The sequence below is a fragment of the Schistocerca nitens genome, chromosome 9 (genome assembly GCF_023898315.1).
Source record: "Schistocerca nitens isolate TAMUIC-IGC-003100 chromosome 9, iqSchNite1.1, whole genome shotgun sequence".
Taxonomy (NCBI): Eukaryota; Metazoa; Arthropoda; class Insecta; order Orthoptera; family Acrididae; genus Schistocerca; species Schistocerca nitens.
The window spans coordinates 350,234,041-350,261,680 of NC_064622.1; the positions used below are offsets into that span (position 1 = coordinate 350,234,041).

At 38.4% G+C, this 27,640-nt stretch overlaps 1 long non-coding RNA gene across 1 annotated transcript; it reads left to right on the plus strand.

Moving 5' to 3' along the window:
* LOC126203930 (uncharacterized) lies at positions 1-27,386 on the plus strand. Its single transcript, XR_007540420.1, has 3 exons — positions 1-171; positions 25,717-25,957; positions 27,317-27,386. It is a non-coding gene; the product is annotated as an uncharacterized LOC126203930 (long non-coding RNA).
* Positions 27,387-27,640: the final 254 nt, after the last annotated feature.

The window sequence follows — 27,640 nt, forward strand, 5'->3', positions numbered from 1 at the left end:
TGATCCATCCCTCCTGCACGGGATGTGCCATTTCCCAGTAACCAATGCAAACACGTGTATCAGCTCGTCTGTAGATACTCGACCGTTTCTGAGAAAACGCCAGGCATGTTTTTGACGTAATTTAGAAGACCTTTAGCAGGCGCTGAGGTTAATACAACTGTTGTCATAGTGGTTAGTATCGCTGCCTATCACTTTTGCGTCCCTTGTTTGAAACCTGGTTTTTTAATATATTTTATTTTTTCATATATCTACCTATAACTGTAGAAGGTTACTACACGAATATTTTTTAACAAGTTAGGCGATACAAGGACGTTATATTAATTGTCTATTACAACCGGGTTTCAAATAAGATTCATACATTCATTATGTAATATATGTCTGTAGGGTATCTTCAGGGGTTACAATCTTTTTAAATTCTCATATTCTTATGTTTCATTCGTATATTAATTCTTAAGTATTATATTTTATTCTTTTATTTATTTTTCACGACAATTTGGTGCATTCTCTTAGATGATACCGATCGTAGAAACATTCGAAACATAGAAATTCCGAATACTAAGACATCGCACAAAGACGGGTTTGCCACAGTGACATTTCTTTGTATGAATGTCACACGCGAAAGAAACGTAGTCAAAATTGCTAAAGATTACACGTGTTGACAATGATTTTGCGGTAACTACGCATAAATGATCGCTATTCTGAAACTGCAATTGTTTATGAATGAGAATACACTCCAGAACTCCACCGAAAACAAATTGTTTTTAATTGATACATCAGACTCACCACCGCTAAGAATCTGCAATAGAAGGCCGCAGGGAATGGCATTAAGGCGCCAATGAAACCATCCCTTTTCCCGGGGCGTTGATTCGCACACGTTCCGCGGTCGAAGTTTAGGAAACGGGGCGCAAGGCTTTGAAGCCATAGCGCTACGCACTGTCCCGGGAATCAAGAAAAAGGACGACTTTATTTCGATACATATTGGAAAACATTCGTGTAGTGCTCTTCAACAGACTTGGCTAAATATTTGTAACACAAAAATAAAAATAATAATCGGCTTTCGAACACAGTTTTGAAGGTAGGGCAACAGATCCTCCATCTGTGTCCTTTTTGTCCCTTTCAAATGATTAAATTTCTCACGAAGTGAAGTACTAGCAGATCCTGTGGCCTCTTACAGCCTACACCACGTGTGTGGTAATATTCCTGATTCAGAATCCGTAATGCAGACTAAAATGTTCGCTTCAACAACTTAACCTCCTTGTCTCCCAAATTACCCATATTGATAGGTACTACCTTGCATCCATATCTCTTTTAAGGGTATAATACAACATCTCACCGAACAACATGCTGCATCCAGTACCTCACTATCCTCCTGTGGTTCCACTATACACAACATATCACTTGGCAAGTCATGCTCCAGATTTGTCCATAGTGACTTTCCAGTGCCACTTGACATGCAGTCATGCCAATTAAGGCTTTATGTAATTGTTCATGGTTTAACTAGATTGTACTTAATATGAGATGCTCCTCACAACAGACAACACTGACAACAACTTTCCCTAGCTGGAATGTCTTCCTGCTATGTTCTGCTATGTATTGTAGAAGATCAATTATGGCATGAATTTTACAACACTGATGCAGAAAGTCTAACTCCAGAACCATGCTGTAGTCCTCGATTACATGGGACATAACTTCCACATATTGCCTAAACTCCATTGTCTCAAATGAAAAATGCATCATTACTGGGTGCAATGGTCATATACCACATCCTCTACCAGGCGCGGCTCGTGGTTTCTATACTGGGGAAGGCTGCGGCATTTATCGGAGCCAACATAGACCTCGGGTTACGCTACAGATTAGTCTGAAACAACTAAGAATTCAGAGGGAGGGGAGTGGGCAGATCACTCTCTACCCATAATTTTACGTACTCTATCTTATATAATTAGGTATTAAATATCATTAGAAGCTAACTTCGAGTTAAAATCTTTGGTTAGTGTTTTTATACGTCATCATTACATTTTCTGACACTTTGCAGCAAATCTATCAGATTACCCAGAAAATACCGATTTTTTGATACATTTACATTATATATCTTTATATTACGGCGGTAAGCACTGTGTAATTGGCACATAATGTCCACTTTCCCTAGCATTGAAAACTCAATGCAACCATTTAAATGTTTTTCGCTGGAATTATGTTTTTTCACCTTTGCGTGAAAATTCTTTAAGTCAGTGATACCAGTTTCAGTCCACGCACAGTCAGTACTTTTTGTAAGAAGACAGGTGAAACAGAAAAATGCATTTTTCACTTCACAACCACACAACCACTCAGCTGCATCGTACATTGCTCTATTAAAACTACGTTGGTATCCTTGCCTAGATTTGCACTGTTTCTGTTCTTGATTGATTATTAGATCGGGTCTGGGTGCACCTAGTTCTTTCACTAAAATTTTGCAAAATACACTCCGAAAAAGAAACTTGCTAATATCACACGGTATCAACAAAAGCAGTCAGCATCAGCAAGCAAGAAAAGGAAAGTAAAGTAACGGGACAAATTTCGCGCGCTTTGTCCTCTAATCACTTATAAAACTCTCGCTAGATGGCAGTACCGTTATGTTACTGCAGTCTAGTGCACTCTGGCGGGATATTTGCAAACTTATTCTAAATGTGGATAAAATAGCCAATGGCTGAAACAAAACAACTATGTAAAACATTATCAAAACAATAATACTAAACGTCGATTAATGACGCATCGAAGCGCAGTAGAGATGTGCAGAGACAGAGATTGGATATCGAAGTTTCGGCCACTCTACATTCCTTTATTACATAGATAGTGGAACGTGAAAAACGTGTGGCGGTTGGTATGACACCCTTAGGCTGCAAGCTCTGAGCCTTCGGGTCGCCCATAAAGAGCAGTACTATGTAGAAGCCACGCCCCCAAACCGATACTACATGCAGCTTACGGACGTTCCAAGGCGCAGCCTAAACACTACTAACCGTTCGGAAAACATCTATCGATACAAACAGTTCCAAAAACGGTGACCGTCGTTATTTTAATCGGAATGGGAAACATGCGAAATTCGTCCTGATAATTTAAATTATGAAATGCGTTCTTGCGAAATTTACTTTAACATATATTTTGGGGCGGCTCCGCCTCAGAGCCTTTAACTACGAGCCGCGCCTGTCCTCTACTCTACATAGCTTGTAACATGGTGGGATCCAACCCCTCCTACGTACTAACTCTTTCGAGGTCACTGGGCCCGCATCTCGTGGTCGTGCGGTAGCGTTCTCGCTTCCCACGCCCGGGTTCCCGGGTTCGATTCCCGGCGGGGTCAAGGATTTTCTCTGCCTCGTGATGGCTGGGTGTTGTGTGCTGTCCTTAGGTTGGTTAGGTTTAAGTAGTTCTAAGTTCTAGGGGACTTATGACCTCAGCAGTTGAGTCCCATAGTGCTCAGAGCCATTTGAACCATTTTTTCGAGGTCACTGGCAAAATATACCACTGTGTGCAATAAAAGTTTTTATTCCCTACCACCTATCACATCCACAGTGGCAGATTCTGCCTCTGCATTCATTTTTACTGCATTTGTCTTTACTGGGAATTTCTTCTGGCAGTTGTGGGTTGGCAAATGGCTCTGAGCACTATGGGACTCAACTGCTGAGGTCTTTAGTCCCCTAGAACTTAGAACTAGTTAAACCTAACTAACCTAAGGACATCACAAACATCCATGCCCGAGGCAGGATTCGAACCTGCGACCGTAGCGGTCTTGCGGTTCCAGACTGCAGTGCCTTTAACCGCACGACCACTTCGGCCGGCGGCAGTTGTGGGGTTCCTCCTTATTTTTAACAGGTACTTTTTACCTTCAGACCATCTCTACCATTACCCATATGGAAATGTTGGGAGACCATGCCATCCCTATAACCCCTCTATGGCCGGTAACATTCCTTCTGCACATCCAAAATTAAAATATGGACACAGTTCTCCAATTCCTCACATCTTTTGATATATCAACTTACTCATACTTTAACAGCTGCATGGAGATCTTTAGGTGCCCCGGTGTATGCCCTCCTAGATATCTCTGGCGCTAAACCTCCTAGGAAAGTACCAAGCACATATTGCTGAGCTTCCTGTAGCAACACTTTATTTGCCTCCTCACCCGGTGTTAACTCACAAGTATGTACATTAAGTTCGCTAATTCTATCTGCAAAGTCTTCTACTACTTCATTATGCCTTTTCGAAAACACATTCGACTGCTCATGCAAAAACCGTGCACTGTTCTGCTTCCTATATCTTTGTTGTAATCCCCATCTGAGTTGATCAAAAGTTTCTGCCTTGCACAGCGTCTCTGTGCACCATACAAATGATGTCTCCTGTTAAACATAATCGTGCTATCTATAGTAATTGCTAATCAGACCAACCCACTATGTTGGCTGACGATCTGAGATCCTCAACAAATGCTAATATTACCACAGATGATCTACCAGAAAAGGGAGGAGCAAGGTTAGCAACAGCCAGATCCACTACTAGAACCTATGACTTTAAAAACTCTGTCTCCTCATTTTTCCCATTAGTTTGTTATCCAAAACCAATTTACCCACCATTAGTTGAGCTACTTGATTTACCAGTGATTGTATAGCCTTCTCTCATGTGAGACACCGCCTGTCTCTGATTTTGCCATTGACTCATCGTTACTCTTTTTTGTGACTCGGAATTAATAATCCAAAAATAACAAACAAATAATAATCCAACAGGAACACAGATAGAAGCATCCATGGCTACTTGTACAATCAACTTCCTTCCTTTGCCTAATAATGAACCATCTAGATGCTCTACACTATCTAGCCATGTGACCAGAGTGATTAACAAATCATTTAGCAAACAACTACTATAGACTCTGTGTACAACACTCACCTCTAGAATTATTCTTATACTGTGACATGTCCACTGGTTCTCCAGGTTTACAAAAGTAACCCTACTATCATCAGGCTGCCTAATCCTCAATCCCATGATTGTCATCACAAAGAAACAAAAATAGTGTCACTCACCCAAAATGATGACATTGTAGGCTGTGGATCAGACGTTGCACTACAGATGATGGCACACTCTTTGCTGTTGACTGCAATGATGTCGGCTCCCCTAACAGCACTCTGGGGTGGGTGGTGTGGGTGATAGGCAATTGGCCCCAGTGTAAACCCTGCTGATAGTAAATAATGGTTTATTCAACTACAGCACATGCTTTGATGTGGCTCAGTAAGGTGAAACATGCCTCCCTCTGTTGACCCTGGCCTGTTCTAATGTACAGGAGACAACTTCTGCTCTGGTGAGAGGATGCTGCGTGGGTACCCTGTGTTGTTGATGACAGCCCAGTGGAAGGCTGGTGGCTTATGTAGCCACGATGCCAGCAGTGTGCTGCTTCTATGTCAGCACTGGCAACTCAATGCTGGTGGCAACATGCACAATCCCCATGTCAAACCCTTGGCTGCTGCTGATGATGTCCAGTCAGCTCACTGTTCAGCATCGTGGTAGTGGTGCTGGACTCAGGTGAAAGGGAGTGCCTCTGCCTCAAAAGTCATACATATTCATATCACTTCAAGGCACATTTGTTTTACTGAAACCTTGTAATTAGTCACAGCGCCATAACAAGAGACTGATGTGATGACATAAACCTACTTGCTACGGTCATTATGCTGCACGGTGCAGTTTTCCGCTGAGCACAGCTAGCCTCATCTCACAGTCCCCTGATGTGCTTGATATTCTTTATATTTATTTATTTTTCTCCAGAGACAAATACAAGAATTTTTTTGGAATGTGTATATATTTTACACCTTCTCTCATTATGGTGTGCAAACAACTAAATAAATGCAGATAATAAAGTTATATAGTTTGATTACTGGTGTATATAAATACAATTTGTACAAATGAAAGTATTCTACTTCTCTGAAAGGAATTCCTAAATACTATAAAAACATTTAATGATAAAAAACTCCTTCAATTTCATTTAAAAGTGGCTTGACTTTTTAACTTTTTGGAAGTTTGTTGTAAAATTTGATCCCCCATGCAATAGGGGCTGTAGTCTGCGCTTTTTGTGTTATGTTTTTCTAGATGATAATCATAGTCTCTCCTAGTGTTGTAAATGTGCACATCTCTATTTAAACTACACTCCTGGAAATTGAAATAAGAACACCGTGAATTCATTGTCCCAGGAAGGGGAAACTTTATTGACACATTCCTGGGGTCAGATACATCACATGATCACACTGACAGAACCACAGGCACATAGACACAGGCAACAGAGCATGCACAATGTCGGCACTAGTACAGTGTATATCCACCTTTCGCAGCAATGCAGGCTGCTATTCTCCCATGGAGACGATCGTAGAGATGCTGGATGTAGTCCTGTGGAACGGCTTGCCATGCCATTTCCACCTGTCGCCTCAGTTGGACCAGCGTTCGTGCTGGACGTGCAGACCGCGTGAGACGACGCTTCATCCAGTCCCAAACATGCTCAATGGGGGACACATCCGGAGATCTTGCTGGCCAGGGTAGTTGACTTACACCTTCTAGAGCACGTTGGGTGGCACGGGATACATGCGGACGTGCATTGTCCTGTTGGAACAGCAAGTTCCCTTGCCGGTCTAGGAATGGTAGAACGATGGGTTCAATGACGGTTTGGATGTACAGTGCACTATTCAGTGTCCCCTCGACGATCACCAGTGGTGTACGGCCAGTGTAGAAGATCGCTCCCCACACCATGATGCCGGGTGTTGGCCCTGTGTGCCTCGGTCGTATGCAGTCCTGATTGTGGCGCTCACCTGCACGGCGCCAAACACGCATACGACCATCATTGGCACCAAGGCAGAAGCGACTCTCATCGCTGAAGACGACACGTCTCCATTCGTCCCTCCATTCACGCCTGTCGCGACACCACTGGAGGCGGGCTGCACGATGTTGGGGCGTGAGCGGAAGACGGCCTAACGGTGTGCGGGACCGTAGCCCAGCTTCATGGAGACGGTTGCGAATGGTCCTCGCCGATACCCCAGGAGCAACAGTGTCCCTAATTTGCTGGGAAGTGGCGGTGCGGTCCCCTACGGCACTGCGAAGGATCCTACGGTCTTGGCGTGCATCCGTGCGTCGCTGCGGTCCGGTCCCAGGTCGACGGGCACGTGCACCTTCCGCCGACCACTGGCGACAACATCGATGTACTGTGGAGACCTCACGCCCCACGTGTTGAGCAATTCGGCGGTACGTCCACCCGGCCTCCCGCATGCCCACTATACGCCCTCGCTCAAAGTCCGTCAACTGCACATACGGTTCACGTCCACGCTGTCGCGGCATGCTACCAGTATTAAAGACTGCGATGGAGCTCCGTATGCCATGGCAAACTGGCTGACACTGACGGCGGCGGTGCACAAATTCTGCGCAGCTAGCGCCATTCGACGGCCAACACCGCGGTTCCTGGTGTGTCCGCTGTGCCGTGCGTGTGATCATTGCTTGTACAGCCCTCTCGCAGTGTCCGGAGCAAGTATGGTGGGTCTGACACACCGGTGTCAATGTGTTCTTTTTTCCATTTCCAGGAGTGTATTATACTGCTGGTGTTTTAAAATAAGTTGAACAGTTCTATAAACATAGCTTCCATTTTAAAATCTCTTTGCAAGAGACCTTATAAGTAAGCTTACATATGGTCCTTACTACTTCATTTTTAAGGATGACTACCCTGTTTACATGCTTGGCCGCAGCGCAGCCCCATACTTCAATTTCATATGTGAGGTATGGATACATTAAAGTATGTCAGATAATGTTGGCTGAAACCTGAAATTGATAGCAGTGAGATGTTTGGGGACAATTTAAGCATATATTGAAAGGATACACGAATGGGAAATGGGGTGGTGTATTTATCGCAGTAGACAAGAGAGAAACTCAAATCCACCAACACAGAAACTGAAGCTGCATGTGGGATTGTTTGAGTAAGACTCAGTATAAGGAGTGGGCATAAAATGATAATTGGATCCTTCTATCGTTTACCAGATTCATCTCTTGATGTAACTGAACACGTTAGAGAAAACCTCAGTTATGCTGTAATCATCAGTGAAGACATCAATCATTCAACAATTTTTTTAGTGGTCAGCATGAGAAGACATCCTGTGAAACATTATTAAATGCCTTCTCTGAAAACTACCTAGAACAGATAGTTAGGATCCCCACTCATGATAAAAGTATATTGGATCTACTGGCAACAAACAGGCCTGATGTCTTCGAGTGTCCACATTGAAACTGTTATCAGTGATCATGACACAATTGTGGCAACAATGATTACCAAAGTACAACTAAGACAACCTGGTAGATATATAAGTTCAGTAAACTAGGTAAAAAATCAATAGTGTCATATCTCAATGCGGAACCTGAAACTTTCAGCGCAGGGTAGGAGCATGTAGAGGAACTCTGGCTCAAGTTTAAAATAATAGTTGACCACACACTGGATAGATATATACCCAGTAGAACAGTTCATAATGGGAGGAAACCTCTGTGGCATACAGCACTGTAAAGAAACTTCTAAAGAAACAGAGAGGACTGCATAATAGGTATAAAACAAAGTGTGGTGCTACAGATAGAGAAATGCTGAATGAAACCTGTTTGGCTGTCAAGAGAGTAAAGTGTGATGCTTTCAATGACTACTGCAGCAGAATATTGTCAAATGACATTACATAAAATGCAAAGAAAGTCTGGTCGTATGTAAAGGCTGTTAGTGGCACCAAAGTACATGTTTAGACCCTAACGAATGAGGCATCAATTGAATTGAGGGTAGCAAAGAAAAAGCTGAAATGCTTAATTCTGTTTTCAAATGTTTATTTACAGAGAAAAACACAGGAGAATTGCCCCAATTTAATCTTCATACTACTGAAAAGAGAATGAAATAAGTATCTGTCGAGAAATAGCTGAAATTGTTAAAATTGAACAAAGCTCCAAGCCCTGAAGGAATCCCTGTCAGATTCTACACTGAATTTGCAGCTGAGTTAGCCTTTTTTCTAACAATAATCTGTCATAGATCCCTTAAACAAGAGACCATGGCCAGTTCTTGGAAGAAGGCACAGGTCACATCTGTCTACAAGAAGAGTAGTAGAAGTGATCACAAAACTACAGTCCAATATGTAACCGTTCTCACCTGCTTTATCTCTTCATTGATTGTTGTCCTCAGTGTCAATGTATTAGCTGAAAAAATAGGGGGTGGGTGTGCAGTACTGCCTTCTGTAAATGATGTAGCCGACAGATGCACAGTTGCATTTCAAAGTCACTTTCACTTTTCACAATAATTATCGCCAAAACTGACTATAGTACAAAAGGTGTGAACTAACAAAATTTAAAATCACGTTTACATTACACTACAAAACAGTGTCTGAAACTGGTTAAAATTGAAACACTTTTGTTTTTTTCCCACTTGCAAAATATCACGTAAAATATGTACATTACCTGATGAATTCTTCTCGGATTATCAGCTGAGTGGTGGCGTTGTCTTGTCGCAATGTTTCAATGGGTTTCGCACCCATCATCTTCTGGCGACGTTTCAATGAGTTTATACCCATCATCTTCTGGTGAAGATGGCGGGTATGAAACTCACTGAAACGTTGTGACAAGACGCCACCACTTGGCTGATAACCTGAGAAGAATTCATCAGTGGAATAGACTGAGAAAGCTGCAATCGCATATGTACATTACCTCTAGTAAAAACTCAATATGTGCAGTAGCATAGCTTTACTACTCATTACATTATGAAAAAAATTAATCACCATCACATGACTTAATTACTATTCAAATCAAGATTAATGGGATGGAAGTTGTATCAAAATCGTCATCCCACTTGTCTACTTAACTCTGAGTAGTACCAGTACTCTCATTCAAACAGAAAATTAAACCCTCACAAAATGCTACCAAATAGTTGACCTGTCAGAATATTCACATCACTCTAGCACCACAGTTATCAGTTAATCAGCAAACTTATTGTTCTTCATTCCAGTGTTACCACTTTAGGCTCATACGCTCATTACACGCAAAGAAGTTTTCAGATAACCTATAGATTTCATGATGCAGCATTATATTACTTTTGAATATTGCTCTGAAGTTAATCTCTCATTCAGCTGCAGTGTCATGAATTGCACAATATAAACAGTACCCAATGTTGCCTAGTTCAAAATTAGATCATCAATACAGTTACATCACATGTCTGTATAGAGCTATCTTTTGCATTTCTCAATCATATCTGTCAGCTCCATTATCTTACTTACATTTCTTACCTCGTTAGCTGAGTGCACTCTCAAAAAATATCCCTACTGCAGAGAGAGGCTCCCTAACCATCAAGGCCCTAGCATTATTCATTGCTTCATTATTCCATTATTATTTCATTACCTAACAAGTAAACACCTGCTCTGCTTATCTAATGCAAAATTGATTCTACTGAAAAACACTCCACAGTCACAGATCCTTATGTTAAGGCAAACTTAACTCTCCTTACTGACCAGACAACATTATCACTCAGAAAAACTATTATTTCACTGTATTCCAACCTGAAGGGTGATATACTTACAAATGTTGCTTATTCTTTCCACACACATTACTCCAGGCAACTCTGTCTAAAGTTGGAATTCCTTAACATCAGAAGAGGGTGTGCCATGACACACTTCAATTGATAGATGGTTATCTGCATATACTGACTGCACTGACCACAATTAATATTAAGAACTAACATTCAAGATGGTTTATACTGCACATTGTCTCTGCTGCTGCACCAAATTATACTAATTTCACACATGAACTGATTACTTCAGATGATAATTATCCTACACATATGCTGACACCTTTCATTTTCAGTTTACCTTACCTCATTGTTTGACAGAAATTCTTTAACCATGGTACCACTTTATTTTCTTCCATCCTCTTATGATTCCATTTCTTATAACTAACACAACATAATATAAATAAATAATAATGGATAAATATGTCTAAAAACAAAGATGATGTGACTTACCAAACGAAAGCGCTGGCACGTCGATAGACACACAAACAAACACAAACATACACACAAAATTCTAGCTTTCGCAACCAATGGTTGCCTCGTCAGGAAAGAGGGAAGGAGAGGGAAAGACGAAAGGATTTGGGTTTTAAAGGCGAGGGTAAGGAGTCATTCCAATCCTGGGAGCGGAAAGACTTACCTTAGGGGGGAAAAAAAGGACGGGTATACACTCGCACACACACACATATCCATCCACACATATACAGACACAAGCAGACATATACAGAGGCAAAGAGTTTGGGCAGAGATGTCAGTCGAGGCGGAAGTGCAGAGGCAAAGATGTTGTTGAATGGCAGGTGAGGTATGAGTGGCGGCAACTTGAAATTAGCGGAGATTGAGGCCTGGTGGATAACGGGAAGAGAGGATATATTGAAGAGCAAGTTCCCATCTCCGGAGTTCGGATAGTAACTGCCCCCGGTGTAAAACCTGTCCCATGCACCCTCCCACCACCTACACCAGTCCTGTAACCCGGAAGGTGTACACGATCAAAGGCAGAGCCACGTGTGAAAGCAACCACATGATCTACCAACTGACCTGCCTACACTGTGACACATTCTATGTGGGAATGACCAGCAACAAACTGTCCATTCGCATGAATGAACACAGGCAGACAGTGTTTGTTGGTAATGAGGATCACCCTGTGGCTAAACATGCCTTGGTGCACGGCCAGCACATCTTGGCACAGTGTTACACCGTCCGGGTGGATACTTCCCACTAACACCAACCTATCCGAATTAATTAGCCATTTGTATCATTTCTCTATTTTTGTCCAGTACACTCTGTAAGTTCTCTCCTGTACTTATTAATGTCATATTGTCAGCATATAGTATGTAATTCAAGAAGTCATTAACATAGACAATGAACAGAAAAGGTCCAAGAACAGAGCCTTGCGGTATTCCTCTTTCTATAGGGAGTATTTCTGACCTCTGGTTATTTGCATGTACAAGTTGTAACCTATTGCGTAGATAAGATCTGAATAGTCGGAGTGTGTCATCTTCAATGCCACAGTATTTTAACTTTTTGATGAGTATGTCATGTGACACCGAGTCAAAAGCTTTACTTAGGTCAATAAGTGTTCCAGACATTGATACCCTTTTTTCATACCCTTCATAACAATCCATGACAGCCTCAAATGGGACATGCATATTAATTCCTTAGCATGTAAGCTGTCGAAGAATGCGTTTGCTATAAATATGATTAGCAAATATTGCAAGGACATGTGTGTACTAAAAACTGCTTATCATGCCCTATTCTCATCAAACTTGAACTATGCTGTAGAAATATGGGGTGCAACAACTCAAGCCAACCTAAGTACATTATTAACACTACAGAAAAAAGTTATCAGAATTATTTGTGGTGCCAAACCTCGAGAATCATGTCGGAATCTGTTCCCAAAATTAGGTGTGCTTACCATTATAGGTGTGTACATATTGAAAGTTATATTGTTTGTGAAAACAATAAATCCAAATTTCAACTGTGACCTGCACCAGTATGGTACAAGGCAAAAGTTCAGATACCATGTAAATAGCCACAGAACAGCTTTATATGAAAAAAATGCACTTCATGCTGGGCTGAAGCTAGCCAATGCCGTACCAAAAAGTCTCACAACCCTTCCTACTCTCGCGTCCGTCGCCCGTCGTAATTTAATATATATTATTATTGTTATTATTATTTTTTGATTGTTGCCGACTTACGTGGTGGGCCTTAATAAAAATGATATTTCATTTTATTTTGATTTTACGATTAAATGCTTTCCTGACGTTCTCCTTTTTAACAATATTAATCTCAAATTATTTGTTACTTTAATGAATGTTAGACTCGCTGAATCTTAAAACATGAGCATACAAGTTGATCAATGTAATAAACTTTTCATATTAATATCCTCGGCTAGTCAGCTCACTTTAAAGCAAAAGATCTTTAGTTATTAATTACAATTGCGGCCCACACACGCGCGAGAATATTTTTCTTACCTCCGTTAACCATTGTATTGTAGTCAGAATCCTGGCTCTGGGTCTCGGCTATGGTACAGAAAATAAGAATCTTAAAGCTAAGTATTTTCTGCAACGTCGGGCGGCTGTGGAGAAAAATTAATATTATGTTAATAGCGGGCGAGTTTTCCGCTTCCGCTAATTTTTCATAAGTTAATATCGCCACGTAATGGCGTCGTTGGCTGCATCGGTCGCTGCGATTGTTGAACTGTAAATTACTTGAATGCAGGTTAATTCAAGGAAGGTGGACATGAAATCGGGATCACCTCTTACAAATTAAAAGTGCACAATAATATTAAATCAGTATATTATATGCTTAACTCATACAAATATGCTTACATTTGCCAGCACTCGCAAGATGTCCGTCTGTACATCATCAAGACAAGTGAAGAAGTGAAATCGACTAAAAAAATTAACAAAAGAGCGTATCTTGTCGTCTCTTTAGATCATTTTGTCATAAATTATTTCTTTGCATTGTATTTCTTTGCATTTCTCGACAGAGAAATTATTGTTTTACGGCTACATGATAAAAATATATTATTCAATTTTTGAATGTCTCTTCTTTACAAATATTGTTTTTTAAGTCTTTTCTTAATATAGCACTGGGGACGCTATACTACTAACAAATTAAAAGATCAGCTAAAAAGAATTCTAATTGAAAACCCGTTTTATTCCCTAGACGAGTATTATATCTGTATGAAAAGTGCTTCATAAGTATGTCAAGCTCATAGTTTTAAGTAACCTACAACTAATATAATGTTGATAAAAACAATATTTGTAATATCGTGATTGTATACTACCAAACGTAAAATCCATCGAAATGTAAAATTTATTAGTACAAACAAATCTTTAGTTTGTAATTTATAAACTGACGTATTCAGATGAATAATGTGTATGATGTCCTGAAACTGTATTATTTCTAGGGATTGTATCTGATTATTCCATGTTGAATAAACATTATTATTAATATTAAATGCTGAGATTTTGGATCACCAACAAATTGTATTTTTGCCAATTTCACAGTTAATAGTATATCTTGTTTCACATCCTTTGAGAGCTTACCAATGGCACCAATAATTTTCATTCCAGAAACTTGCATCACTACTATACCCTTCATGTTCTTAATAGATTCGAAAAATGCCTGTGAAATACCATTCAAATCACTACCACTGTCCAGTAAACAATTAACATGTATACCTTGTACTTGCTGTTGTTACAGGATCCCACACTTCCTTTTTACTTACTATGTGATCTTCTTGATACAACAAATCCTCATTAATCCTTTCCCTGGAAAAACTGTCATCCTGCTTACCAAATTGATTAGCAGACACAATCAAATGACAGATAGCATGGTCCTCTTCCTCATTATCTCTCTCAAATTCAATCTCTTCATTAGGCCTAACATTATCCTCCTTTACTCTTTCTTTACTTACCATCTGGCCATCATTGTCAATTATAAATTCAAATACCTCATCCTCATCACTACTGGATTCGCCACTGCTATTGTCATTACAACTACTGTCAGAATCAGATGCCCTGTCACTTTCAATGTCCTGGAATATTTGGCTAATTGGTTGATCCTTGTTTCCAGTATTAGACCACAAAGCAAAACAACTCACTTCCTTATGATCTCTTAAAAATTTAACATTCATTTTGATGCTTTTGACATCCTGAGCAACATTAACACACTCTGTTTCATCACTTAATTTTATTGTAGTAAGTTCCTCCTCACCCTTTTAAGGGATAAAAATTGCTACCCACACATTCATTCAACACCTCACTAAAATTAGAAATCACATTAGTCTGACAACTATCATTTTCATTCCCCTTACCTGCCATTACAGAACATTTATATACAAGTGGCTCTTCATCACTACCTGCTCAAATGCGAGCCAAAACTGGAACATTATCTAGTTTAAATGGTTTGGTTCAGAATTAAAGTCATCTCCTCCATTTCTGTTACTTGAATTTCTCCTATCATTTCGGTGCCCATTCTGGCTATTCTCCACCCAACCATTCCTTTATTTTCTATTATAATTAGTCCTGTTCATCCTATCTACCTGAAATTCTCTCCCTGACTGATTACTGTCATCAAAATTCCTCATACAATATTCCACTGAGGGCTTCACCCTCTAAACCTTATCAACATAATTCAAGAAATCACTAATATTACCCCTAGGGGCAGGTAAAAGCAGCTCTCTAACTTTCTGAGGCAACTTAGTTTCTAACCCATAATTATTGATTCACTACTTAGCTCTTTGTCCCAATATTTCATTTTATTTATCCAAAGCTGACAGAAACCTTTCACTGTCCCCTTCCTTGAGTCAATCTCTCTCCTCCCCAAAATTCACTCAAAATTCTCTGCTGCTTCTCTTTGGACCAATTTTCATCAAAAAATGCTTTCTCAAAGCTTTGCCATGAAGTACAACTATCAGCTACTTGAGCTGCCCATCCATATTCAGTTTATTCAGTTTATTCACCATTGACCACTTACAGCGGAATAGGTCTGAACATTAAATATACAATTAACAATAACTTTACAGTAAAGTTTTTACAATTTAATTCTTTTTCTTTTAGGAATATTCTTATATACTAATGTCAATGCTTATTTCAAAATATTCTGTTATCTTATAAAATGGGTGTTTGAGAAGCCAGTCATAAACCTTACGTTTGAAAATATTATTGGTCAGTGACCGAGCAGATGCTGGAAGTTTATTGAAGAGTTTTAAACTCATTATTTTGTGTGAGTTTGCAGTCTTTGTGAGTCTGTGTCTTGGTATGTCAAAGTCCAGTTTGCCTCTGGTGTTGTGGGGATGTATGTTCTCTCTGGTCTCGAACTCATTTAAGTTGCTTTTGACATAAAGCAGTGCTGTGTAGATGTATAGATTCACCACAGTTAATATCATGTGCTTGATAAAGAGGGGACGGCAGTGTTCCTTGGGCTTAGCTTTGCTTATTATTCTGATTACTTTTTTTTGAATTTTCAGTATTTCACTGACAAAGCAAGAATGTCCCCATAACAATATGCCATAGGAAATGTGTGACTGAAAGAGGCCAAAATATACCACCTTTAGATACTCATTAGTGACTACATCTGTCAGTCTCCAGATGAGATAACACACTCTTGCTATTCTCTTGCAGATATGGCTAATGTGTTCCTCCCAGTTTAATTTTGAGTCAATGTGGAATCCCAACAATTTTATTGATTTGCTTTCAACAGCTGTAGTTAAACCCAGAATTAGTTCTTGTGTTTTATCAGGATTACACAGGAGTTCATTAGAAGAAAACCAATCCATTACTAGTTCTAGTTTTTCCTGTGTTGCCTGATGCAGTTCTGTTGTGTCATGGTGTGTATTGAGCAACGTTGTATCATCAGCATAACACACAACTGAATTTGCTCCTACGTGGTAAGGTAAGTCATTAATTGCAATGATAAATAGAAAAGGACCTAGGACCGAGCCCTGAGGCACTCCAGTCCGAACTTCCTTCAGTGAGGAGCATCTATTTTTAATTGATACATATTGTCTCCTGTTACTTAAGTATGATTCGATTACATCCAAAGATGGTTTGTGTATGCCATAAAATTCCAGTTTTGCAAGTAGGGTGTTAGATGGTATGCAGTCGAAGGCTTTGCTAAGATCGCACAATACGACTGATACTAGATCCTTATTTTCGAATGCAGTTAACACCTGGTTAACAACTTCAGTGACAGCAGTAGTGGTGTTTTTACCATGCTGATATGCAAACTGTCTGTTGGAGAGGAGATCATGCTTATCAAAATAGTTATTTAGTTGACTGTACATTACATATTCAAAAACTTTAGAGAAAATTGGGACAATAGAAACTGGTCGATAGTTTTGGGGCAGATGCTTATCTCCCTTTTTAAAGACTGGTATTACTTTAGCAGTTTTGAGTGCATCTGTGAAAACTCCAGATTCTAAACACATATTAAAAATGAAAGAAAGAGGTTGACAGATAAGGTGTATTATTTTTTTCATTACATAGTTAGAAAACCAATAACAGTCCATACTTTTTGAGTTGGTGAACCTTGCCACAGCTTTTACAATATCCTCTGGGGTGACAACATTCCATTGGAAAGTATACATACTATGGGGTACAGCACGAAGATGATCTAGTGCACAAGTGCCATTTTGCTTGATTTTGTTTTTCAGCTCACTCACTGAGGTTAGGAAGTAATTATTTACTTCTTCTGGGACCAGCATTGCATCTTGTGTACGGGTTTGTGAATTATATTGGTTGATGATATCCCACGCTGCTTTACATTTGTTGGGAGCACTTTCAATGTAATGTTCACATGCTTGTTTTTTGGCCAAGGACAGTTTGTCTTTGTAGATTTTTTTACATTTTAGATAAGCTCTATAAGAAGTATTATCTAGCTCAGGTCCTTGTTTACAAGAATTTTTATATATTCTGTACAGTCTGAGCATCTCCTCCCTAGTGAGAGCTAGCTCATCTGTATACCATTTTAGCTGTTTGTTTTTCTGTTTATGCTTAGGGCTACTTTTGATTAATGGTGAGCAGGAGTACCATAACTCTATGAGTATTTCCAGGAATTTGTTAAACACCATTTCACCAGCACCCTTTCCAGGTTGTGTGTTGTATACAAAGTCCCAGTTAACATAAGATATTCTGTCAATAAATAAATTAATATATTCATCTTTCTGCCCTCTTACCCATGTGGCATTAGACTTGATTCTGACTGATTTAGGCAATTGATCACAGGAGAATGTCAAAATCAATGGTTCATGATCAGCTAGGGCTCCACTGGCAAGTCTGACGTCGTACATATCTCTAGAAAGATTTACTATAATATTATCTAAGCACGCCTTATCCCGTGTTGGTGTGTAATTTGTACATTGTAAATTTAGTGATCTTAAGATATTAAAAAATGTTCTAGTAACATGTTCATCACTGTTGGCCATTTCAATGTTGAAATCGCCACAGATAATTAGTTTTATGTTAGATTTTAGTATTTTCCTCATAAGCAGCTCAAATCTTTCGAAAAATATATTTACATCTCCTCCTGGTGATCTATATAAGCTAACAATTATATTAAGCATCCCCCTTCAAAAAACCTCTCAGAAATGACATTTTCTCTTTGTCATTCTATGTTTCAGACAAATCATTAAATTCCCTAATGAAATCCAGTGGATGCACTCCCACATATGGTTCAAAATTATTAAATTTCTTACAACTGACAAATGACGGACTGTTTGGGACACTACATACTCTATGCTTTAGATTTTGTACCTATTCCATCTTTTTCTCTTTTTCGGCCAATTTTGAATCAACAGTTTTATTTACTTTTACCAGTTTTGCCTCTACCACTACTGCACACTTGGTTTCTACCTCCATTTCAAAATCATTTTTAATCTGATCTATTTGGTTTTCAAGTTTAACACTGTTTTCAACATAGAATTTCCTGGCAGCTTTGACCTCATCTTCACACTGTTTTTCAGAAGCCTCCACCTTCCTACTATAGTCACCACAAAGCTTCTTTCTCTCTTCTACACATTTACTACTCATAAATGGTAATTTCTCATTAGTGTTATGTACTACTGTCTTTATCCTTTCATCACAATCTTTAGCTACCGCTTCAATCTTCTTATTCAATTCTAAAAGATTAGAGCTGACTACCTTAATATCCTTTTTAATTTATTTCTTCAGTTCATCCTTTAAGTTAACCATGTCACTTCTAATGCTATCAATTTTCTTTTCCATCCTAATAATGTCTTCTTTCATACTACTTTCCATCCTATTCATGTCTTCTTTCATATTACCAATGTCTTCTTTTGTACTCATATTACTCAAACTACTCATAATTTCCATTAACATCACTTCCAATTTTCCATCTGCCACAAACTTTTGCCTTTTTATCATTTCATCTACAATAGGACTTTCGTCCCCACCATTCAAAGCTACATCCAGGTCTGATTTACAATCTCTATCATCTACAGAACCAGTCTCCTACTGTCCCTCCATCTACACTGTCTTGTTCATTAAGGTCACTCATTATGTATCACTTAATACAAAACAGCTTTTGCAACGAATTACCTTGCTTTTTATCACTCATCTGCTGCTGCTCTGCTGTCGTTATTTCGACTTGTCGCCTGCTGTAAGTTGTAATGCTCTCGGCGAGGCATCTTGTTTATCTCGACCAGCTGTGTCCACCTGCATGCTACTGGCTGCTCCTGTACTCAGTGGCTGCTTCCATAGAACCCCCTCACTGATTGGCTGCTGTCATACTGTGACCATGAAACCCAAGTGCTGATTGGCTGTTGCATCACTGTACTGTAAAATGCTCTTGGTTTCACTGTTCAAAATTCCTAAGTCCTAGTTTATTGTGCCCACATACAATATTCCTCACCCATGGTTCGCCTCCTTTGTTTCTTCATTGATTGTTGACCTCGGTGTTGATATACTGGCTAAAGAAAAAAAAAGGGGGGTGGACGTGCAGTACTGTCTTCTGTAAATGATGTAGCTGACAGATGCATAGTTGCGTTTCACAGTCTTTTACTTTCACTTTTTAACCCCCCCCCCCCTCCACCCCCCCCCCAAATACAAAGTGCACTACAGTTCTAACTTCCTATAAGCCTCATTAATAGTTAGCAGGCGAACTATCCACATACTGCTACAATACTTTACTATTGAACATCTACGACCAGTAAAGGCCTAACCACAAAGTTCACAGTTCTTGAAGAATAGAAATGTACATATGTAACAGACACTTCACTGTTTTAACACACTTATTTCACAGTTAAAGTATAAGCGTTGTTGTCGTTCTAACAGGCTTCTCGTCTGAAACTCGGCCGTGGACTGACTGACTCGTGACCAAAAATCGGGACTTATATATCATCACAATAATAGGTGCTGAAACTACACATTCTTTGAAGTTTAATTTACAGAAATGACAATTAAAACTTAACTCATTAAATTAACTGACTACATAAAAACGTTGGTCTTTTTAACAGTTTCTTCTACTACAACGGTTAAGCCGAATTATTGGTTTAACTCGTGAAATTAACAAATATAGTTCTGCGGACAATACTTTGGACAAAACTATTAATTACTTTGGAATTAATTAAGGGCTGGCTTTGCTAACATGTTTTTGAAGAGACCAAATAGATACTTCAAGATTACTAGCATTTTGTCTTCCAAATGTTTACAATTGTTACAGAATTTATATTTGTTATATTCTTTCAAACTGAGGACCAACCTTTCCCTTTCATGAAAAATACAGACTATGTTCATGTATGTTAATGCTAATAAGTTCAAAAATGAAAAAAAAAAAAAAAACAATTTAAGTAGGCAGATGGCAAAACAAGAGGGAAAGAAAAAATACCCCAGCTTGCTTCGTCACAAATATCCTTGACACTGATTTGTTGTAGACTCTTAGAACATATTTTGAGCTCAAACATAATGAGGTATCTTGAACGGAATGAACTCCTCAATGGCAACCAGCATGGATTTCAAAAACATCAACCACTTGAAACCCAACTCATACTTTTCTCACATGACACACTGAAAGTTTTGGATCAAGGCAACCTGATACATCTGTTTCTTGATTTCCAAAAAGCATTTGACTCGGCACCCCACCTACACATATTGTCAAAAGGGGTATCAAGTGAAATCTGTGACAGGTTTGAGGACTTTGTGGTAGGAAGGGCACTGCACGTTATCTCGGATGGAGAGTCATCCTCAGATGTAGAAGTAACTTCAGGTGTACTCCAGGGCAGTGTGCTGGGACCCTTGCTGTTCATGTTGTATATTAACAACCTTGCAGACAATATTAATACTAAAATCAGACTTTTTTGCAGATGATGCAGTTATCTATAATGAAGTACTAGCTAAGAGAAGCTGCATAAATATTTCGTCAGATCTTGATCCAACATGCTGCAGAGTTTGGCAACTTGCTCTAAATGTTCAGAAATGTAAAATTTTGCACTTCACAAAACAAAAAATGTAGTATCCTATGACTAAAATATTAATGAGTTACTGCTGGAATCAGACAACTTGTACAAATACCTGGGTGTAACACTTTATATGGATATGAAATGGAATGGTCATGTAGGTTCAGTCGTGGGCAAAGCAGGTGGTAGACTTTGTCTTATTTGTAGAATACTGGGGAAGTGCAATCAGTGTACAAAAGACATTGTTCACAAATCACTCATGCAACTGGTTCTAAAATATTGCTCAAGTATGTGGGACCCATACCAGACAGGACTAACAGGAGATATTGAACATATACAGAGAAGGGCAGCATGCATGAATGGTCATAGGTTTCTTTAATTTGTGGGATAGTGTCACAGAGATACTGAAGGAACTGAAGTGTCAGAATCTTGAAGACAGACATAAACTACCCAGAGAAAATCTATTAACAAAGTTTCAAGAACAGTCTTTAAATAATTACCCTGGAATGTACTACAACCCCTTATATATCACTCACATAGGGATCATGAGGATAAGATTAGAATAATTTCTGCATGCAGAGAGGCATTCAAACAATCATTCTTCCCACACTCTATACATGAATGGAACAGAAAGAAACTCCAATAACTGATACAATGTGATGTACCCTCTGCCTTGCATCTCGTGGTGGTTTGCAGAGTATAGATTCAGATACGGATGTAGATGTAATGCTTACTTCCTCATAATTAAGAAAATTAAGAACTTTTGCCATTCTTCTCATTGCATACATTCATTTTCTTGATTTTTGGCATAAGAATTCAATATGATACTCCCACAAGAGATACCTGTTTACCATTACACCAAGGAAATCATCCAATTTTATTTCTGTACCATCATCAAACACAACACTCCACTGCACTTCATCCAGTTCATTAGACATGTTTTAGCAATACTTAAGCTTGAGTGATTGTTTTGGAATGAATTTTTGAATCCAAGTGAGACACAAGAACAATTTTGGGCCAGATCATTCATGTTGGGTGCACAATTAACACCTGTTGTGTCATCTGCATAGTTAAATGCCTTGCTGTTGTGTTCTGCTGGCAGATCATTGAAACAGTAGAACGCTGTTTATATGAACATGTCATCTGAACGACCACTTAACTGAACTGTTACTCACTCACATATGCCACCCTCCCCCTGCTACGGTCTTGCATCCTCCCACCCACCAACTTTCCCCCGCCTCCCTCTCCCCATCCCCCCAGTCCACAACATCAATGCCGAGTTGCCGAAGATTGTTGTAACTTTTCGCTGTCTGTCATGATCACTTGTGTTAGTTTTGCCTCATAAAATAAACTTGTGATTAATATGTCTAAACATAAATGTATTGTCCTGTCTTTGAGAAATAAATATGAAGTTAATAAAAAGTTTGTGGAAGCTGAATCTGCAACCAAGAGATCTAATGAGTACAAAGTTGGTAAGCCAACAATCACAGATACAAAAAAAGGGCCATGCATCACAAATTTTATGTCTAAGCTTAATTCTATTGACCGATAGATAAGTTGTGAAACTACAAAGCACTATATGAACAAGGATCTGGATGATGCTGTTTACAACTGGTGTACACAAAAAATGTAGCAAGGATATCCTTTCGCTGTTCTCATTCTATGTTAAAAGATAATCTGATTTAATGACAGTCTTGGAGGGCTATCGAATTTTAAAGCAAGCAAGGGCTGATTAAGATACTTTCAGTCAAGACAAGGCATTTATGAACTTCAAATACAAGGACAATAACTGTTTGCTGATTTTTCAGCAGCTGATCCTTTCAAAACCAAACTGAGGAATATATTGAGGGACGCACAATATGCTCTCCAAAATGTTTACATTCTAGTGAGACTGGGCTAAATTTGAAAGCTTTGCCAAGAAAGACCCTTGTTTCACATCATGAATTAGTAACACCTGGTCCTAAAATATGCAAGGATCATAATACGTTTGTTTGTGTGGCTATCTTCTGCAGCAGCTGTTGACATCTGTTATTGTAATTTATCTGTCTTGAGCTGACTGCAATGTAATGAAAAAGAATTACACCAGATGCATTTTGCTTTTATTTACAAAGCATCTTCTGTGGTATTCTGTAAATTGGATACACACATCTGTATATTTATTTTTTGATTCTTTTAGGTTAAAAACAGTGTTTTCTTTATAAAGTTGGTCTGCAAGCTACTTACGATGTTTTCTTTACATAATCTGCTCTTTACGCTCTTGCTAGCAGCGGTTGGTGATGACAGGCTTCATTTCATATCTGCAGTTTTTGACATTTTGCATTATTTCCTGCCTTGCACTATTTACAATTGGCTTTCTTAGCTGTTTTTCTTTCATCACTGCCACAGTGTTTATGCCTATTTATTTGTTTTCATTCATGCTGTGAGTGTTGCCAGCCTATGAAACAATTTGTGTGTGTGTGTGTGTGTGTGTGTGTGTGTGTGTGTGAGAGAGAGAGAGAGAGAGAGAGAGAGAGAGAGAGAGAGAGAGAGTTAGTGAAACTGTCATGCTTGTAGGTGGAAACATATGTATCTTGCATCACATGTATTGCATTTCAGTTGGTATATTCATGATGGATGATGCAGATCAATTTTTTGTATTGTTTTTGGGAAGTATTTCTGAATTGAGTTGTTGGTTTGGTGTGCTATTTTTATGCCTTGTTTTTTGAAAATATTTGGATAGTCTTTGTGTGTATTTGTGGTTGTATGTCATTGTGTGCCATCTTTTACTTTCTGTTTCTTTCACACTTTGTGTTGTTTCTATTCTTGAATTTTGTGTATTTGTTTGTGTGTGGTTTTGTCCTTGTGTTTTTGACAGTTGGGTGTTTGTTCTTTTCTGTTCTTGATTTTCTTGTTCAGCTTTTTTACTAAGTTCTCTTTGTATCCATTGTTTGTGGCTGTTGATTTTGAGAATTGGTGCGTTGTTATTGTTATTTATTGAGCATCCATTTTATCATATACAATGATATAGAAGTTGTCATGTTACATTATATGAGTTTGTAATTATACAGTAAATTAACGACATAGATCTATGGTGGTAAAACATATATAAATATGTACCTCATGCAGCGTATAGTAGAGAATAACAAAACAAACAATAATTAATTATTTATAGTACATACTATTTTCATACATTTATTTTTCAGTTATGACTTATCATTATCATTGACCACTATAGTATAAAATAACAGAACAAACAATAATTAATTAATTACAGTGTGCATAGGCAGACTATTTTCATCCATTTGTTCAAATATGAATTATTATTATCATTGACCACTATGTCACTATGTTCTGAAAATCCACGTACTCTGTAACACTGTAAAAACATTCTCTTAATAACATTTTTTAAGCTCAACTTATCTGTCTTTTTGATGCTTAAGGGAAGAGCACTAAAAAGAATTTTGGGGTGATACATTGCACTTTTGTGATATTGGGCTGTTTTGTGTGTTTCTCTGTGGAAATCATTCCTGTGTCTTGTTGGGTAGTCATGGCACTCACTATTTAAAGAAGAAAATTGGGGGTGAGACTTGAAAAAGCAGATACTTTCATAGATATATAAAGATGGAAGCGACATTATTTGAAATTCTTTGAAAATTTCCCTGCAGGGCTCTCTTGGTGCAGCCCCTTTCATTATTCTTAATGCTCGTTTTTGAATAATGAATTACCAGTTTGCCAGACTTGAATTACCCAAAATAAGACACCATACCGCAATAGACTATGCATAAGAAAAAAATAAGCACATATTACTGTATTTTCACTGCAGCAGTTTTTCAGCATTCTGAGTATGTAGCAGCATGTACTTAGCTTTTTATTGAGCATTTCAATATGTTTATCCCACTTTAGATGCTCGTATAACCAAATACCTAAAAATGTTGTGTTTGAAGTGTGTAAAATCTTCTGATCACCAAGTTTCAAAACTATATTGGGCTTTACTTTATTCGATATGTGGCTGAAATTCATCCATACTGTTTTTTTTCTCATTTACAAATAGACAGTTATCTCTAAACCATTTTCCTGCTTCTTCTTTTGTTATTTCTACTTTGTGTTTGCAAGTCAGTCTCATTTTGAGCTTTAATAAATAGACTTGTATCGGCGCATACAATACAGCATTAGCTAGTGTTAAACAGTTTGGTAGGTCATCTATGAAAATCAAGAACAAGAGGGGTCCCAGCACAGAACCTTGTGGCACTCCATTACTAACTTTCTTATTTTCTGAAAAGTAAGAGGTTCCTTCGTGAACTATTTCTACTTTCTGGTATCTGTCTGACAGGTATGATTTAAACCAGCTGTGAAGAGTACCACGTACACCATAGCAATATAGTTTCTCAAGCAATAATTCATGATCAATAACATCAAATGCCTTTGATAAATCTAAAAACACCCCACAGTTTACTTTGTTATGATCTATAGAGATCAGGAGAAGTTTTAGGAAATTATATACAACTGTTTCAGTTGACCTATTTTTTCTGAACCCATTTTGCTCACTGACTAATATTCTACTTGTGTTCAGGAAAGCAGAGAGTCTTTCATGCATTATTCTTTCAATAACTTTTGAGAAGCAGGATATCAAGGATATGGGTCTGAAGTTTTTTTACATCATGAGGATCAATTGCCATCAGTGTGATGAAGAAGACGGTTAATAGTACCTCTTGTTTCACATTCTTTGATAGCTTACCAATGGCACCAATAATTTTCATTCCAGAAACTTTATGTTCAAGAATGGAGGAGTGTTGACAATGCAGATCAATGATACCAAATCATGCAGGACAGTGAAATTTTAAACCTCATCACTGACACTGCCATCATGACATCAACTAGTGGCCCAGCAAATGAAGATGAAACCGTACCGGCTGCTTCTGAAGCATTTCATTCTTTAAAGCTCAAGATGAATGCTACCAGTATCTGTCCTGAAAAAAGAGAGTGACTTAACTGCTCATAAGCTGGTAAGCTTCCTTAGACAGACCAAAATTAAGGACTTATTTAAAATGTTAGTACCATAAAAGTGTACTGTACATGCAAAATGTTGCATTCCTGCTGTACTTATATTTGTAATAATAAAAGATATTTATCTTATTATAAATATATATATAGTTGTCATAGTTAAATTAGTAAATGAAAGTATACAGTTCAATTATCCAAATAAACCATTTTTCCAAACACCCATGTCCCCAAACTAGTTCGGGTAATCAGTGCTCTACTGTATATAATATCAACAACAGAGGTCCCGGAATTGATACTTGGAGCTGGACTGGAGTTGTACTTCTTGATAGTGTCGCCCACTTCGTGTGTGACTTGTGTGACCTGATATTTGTCTTGTAGGTATGACTGTGTGAAATCTTTGGCTATTGCTCTTATACCTTGTTTCCAGTTTATCAAGCAGCACTTGCAAGACACTGTGTCAAACGTGCGGGATAGAGCCAGACATAAATATGTTACCCTTTCTTTTTCATCTGACTTCATAAATATTGTAGTACTAGGTTGTAAATGGCAGATGTTGCTGGGTAGCCTGATCCACATATCACCACACAGTGGCCACTAACCCGTGGCTACTAATGCAATAATTTGTGGCAGATTTCTGACCACTTCTTATTACTTTTGCTAAAAGTGTGGGTAGCAACACTACACCACCTTTTAACTAAACAGTTGAGTCTATTCAGAACTTCACACTGATGTTACCAAACAGGCAAAAATCATCCCATCGTTGTCCCAGTACACTCAATAATAATTTTGACTTAACCACAAGGCATTTTTCCATATTTTGATGCATTCTATGGCACCAAAAGGTTTCCTCAAAGCAATTGTTGTATTGAATGTTATTCTAAGTCATCCATCATTCATGAAGGTGATGAAGGCAATGTCTTTAAATAAGAACTGTCCACATTCTTCGGGGTAGCCTTGAATGCCAAGGGCTTTTTTTTTTTTTTTTTTTTTAATGTTCGTAGTCTAATGTGCCATTGTAAAGTGGTTTAGATGTGATGTGATATTGCAGCTATTAATTGTACAGGTCTTACACAATTCCAGTAGGTGGGGACTATTAATCCTTGCAATACAAGACTGGGAGGAGGGTAGGGGAGGAGATACTACCTACCCACCTGCTACCCACCTGTTGAAAATATTGTAATCTAGTCAGTTACTTAGATTGTAAAGTTTTTGAAAAAATATTTATTGTTTCTAATGAATTCTTCTACCTGATTTCATAAGTTCATAAGTTTCATAAGTTTTCCAGTTAAATATGACCCAAATTTTAATTCTCTGTAGTAGATGTAACTTTCCCCAACAAATAATGTAATCAATATTTTCAGGTTCAGGACCTTACTGACACATCAGTATCTCTTTAAGAAGTATACTGTGAGTAAAAGTCAACAAAAATTCACAAACTTTGAATTTTTTTAAATTTTTTTAAGGGTGTTCATAAAGCACACCCTCTTGGCAGTACACATTACCGAAACTGTGTTGATGTTGCTAAGAGTGTCCTAAACAATATATTCATGTTCTGAACCTTACTAATACATGAGGACCTCTTTAGAAAGTCTGTTGTTAGTATAATTAAACAACAATTAAGAAATTGATTTTTTTTTTTAATTTTCCCTTGTCAGTAATGCACGTTATTAAAAATATATTAGTAT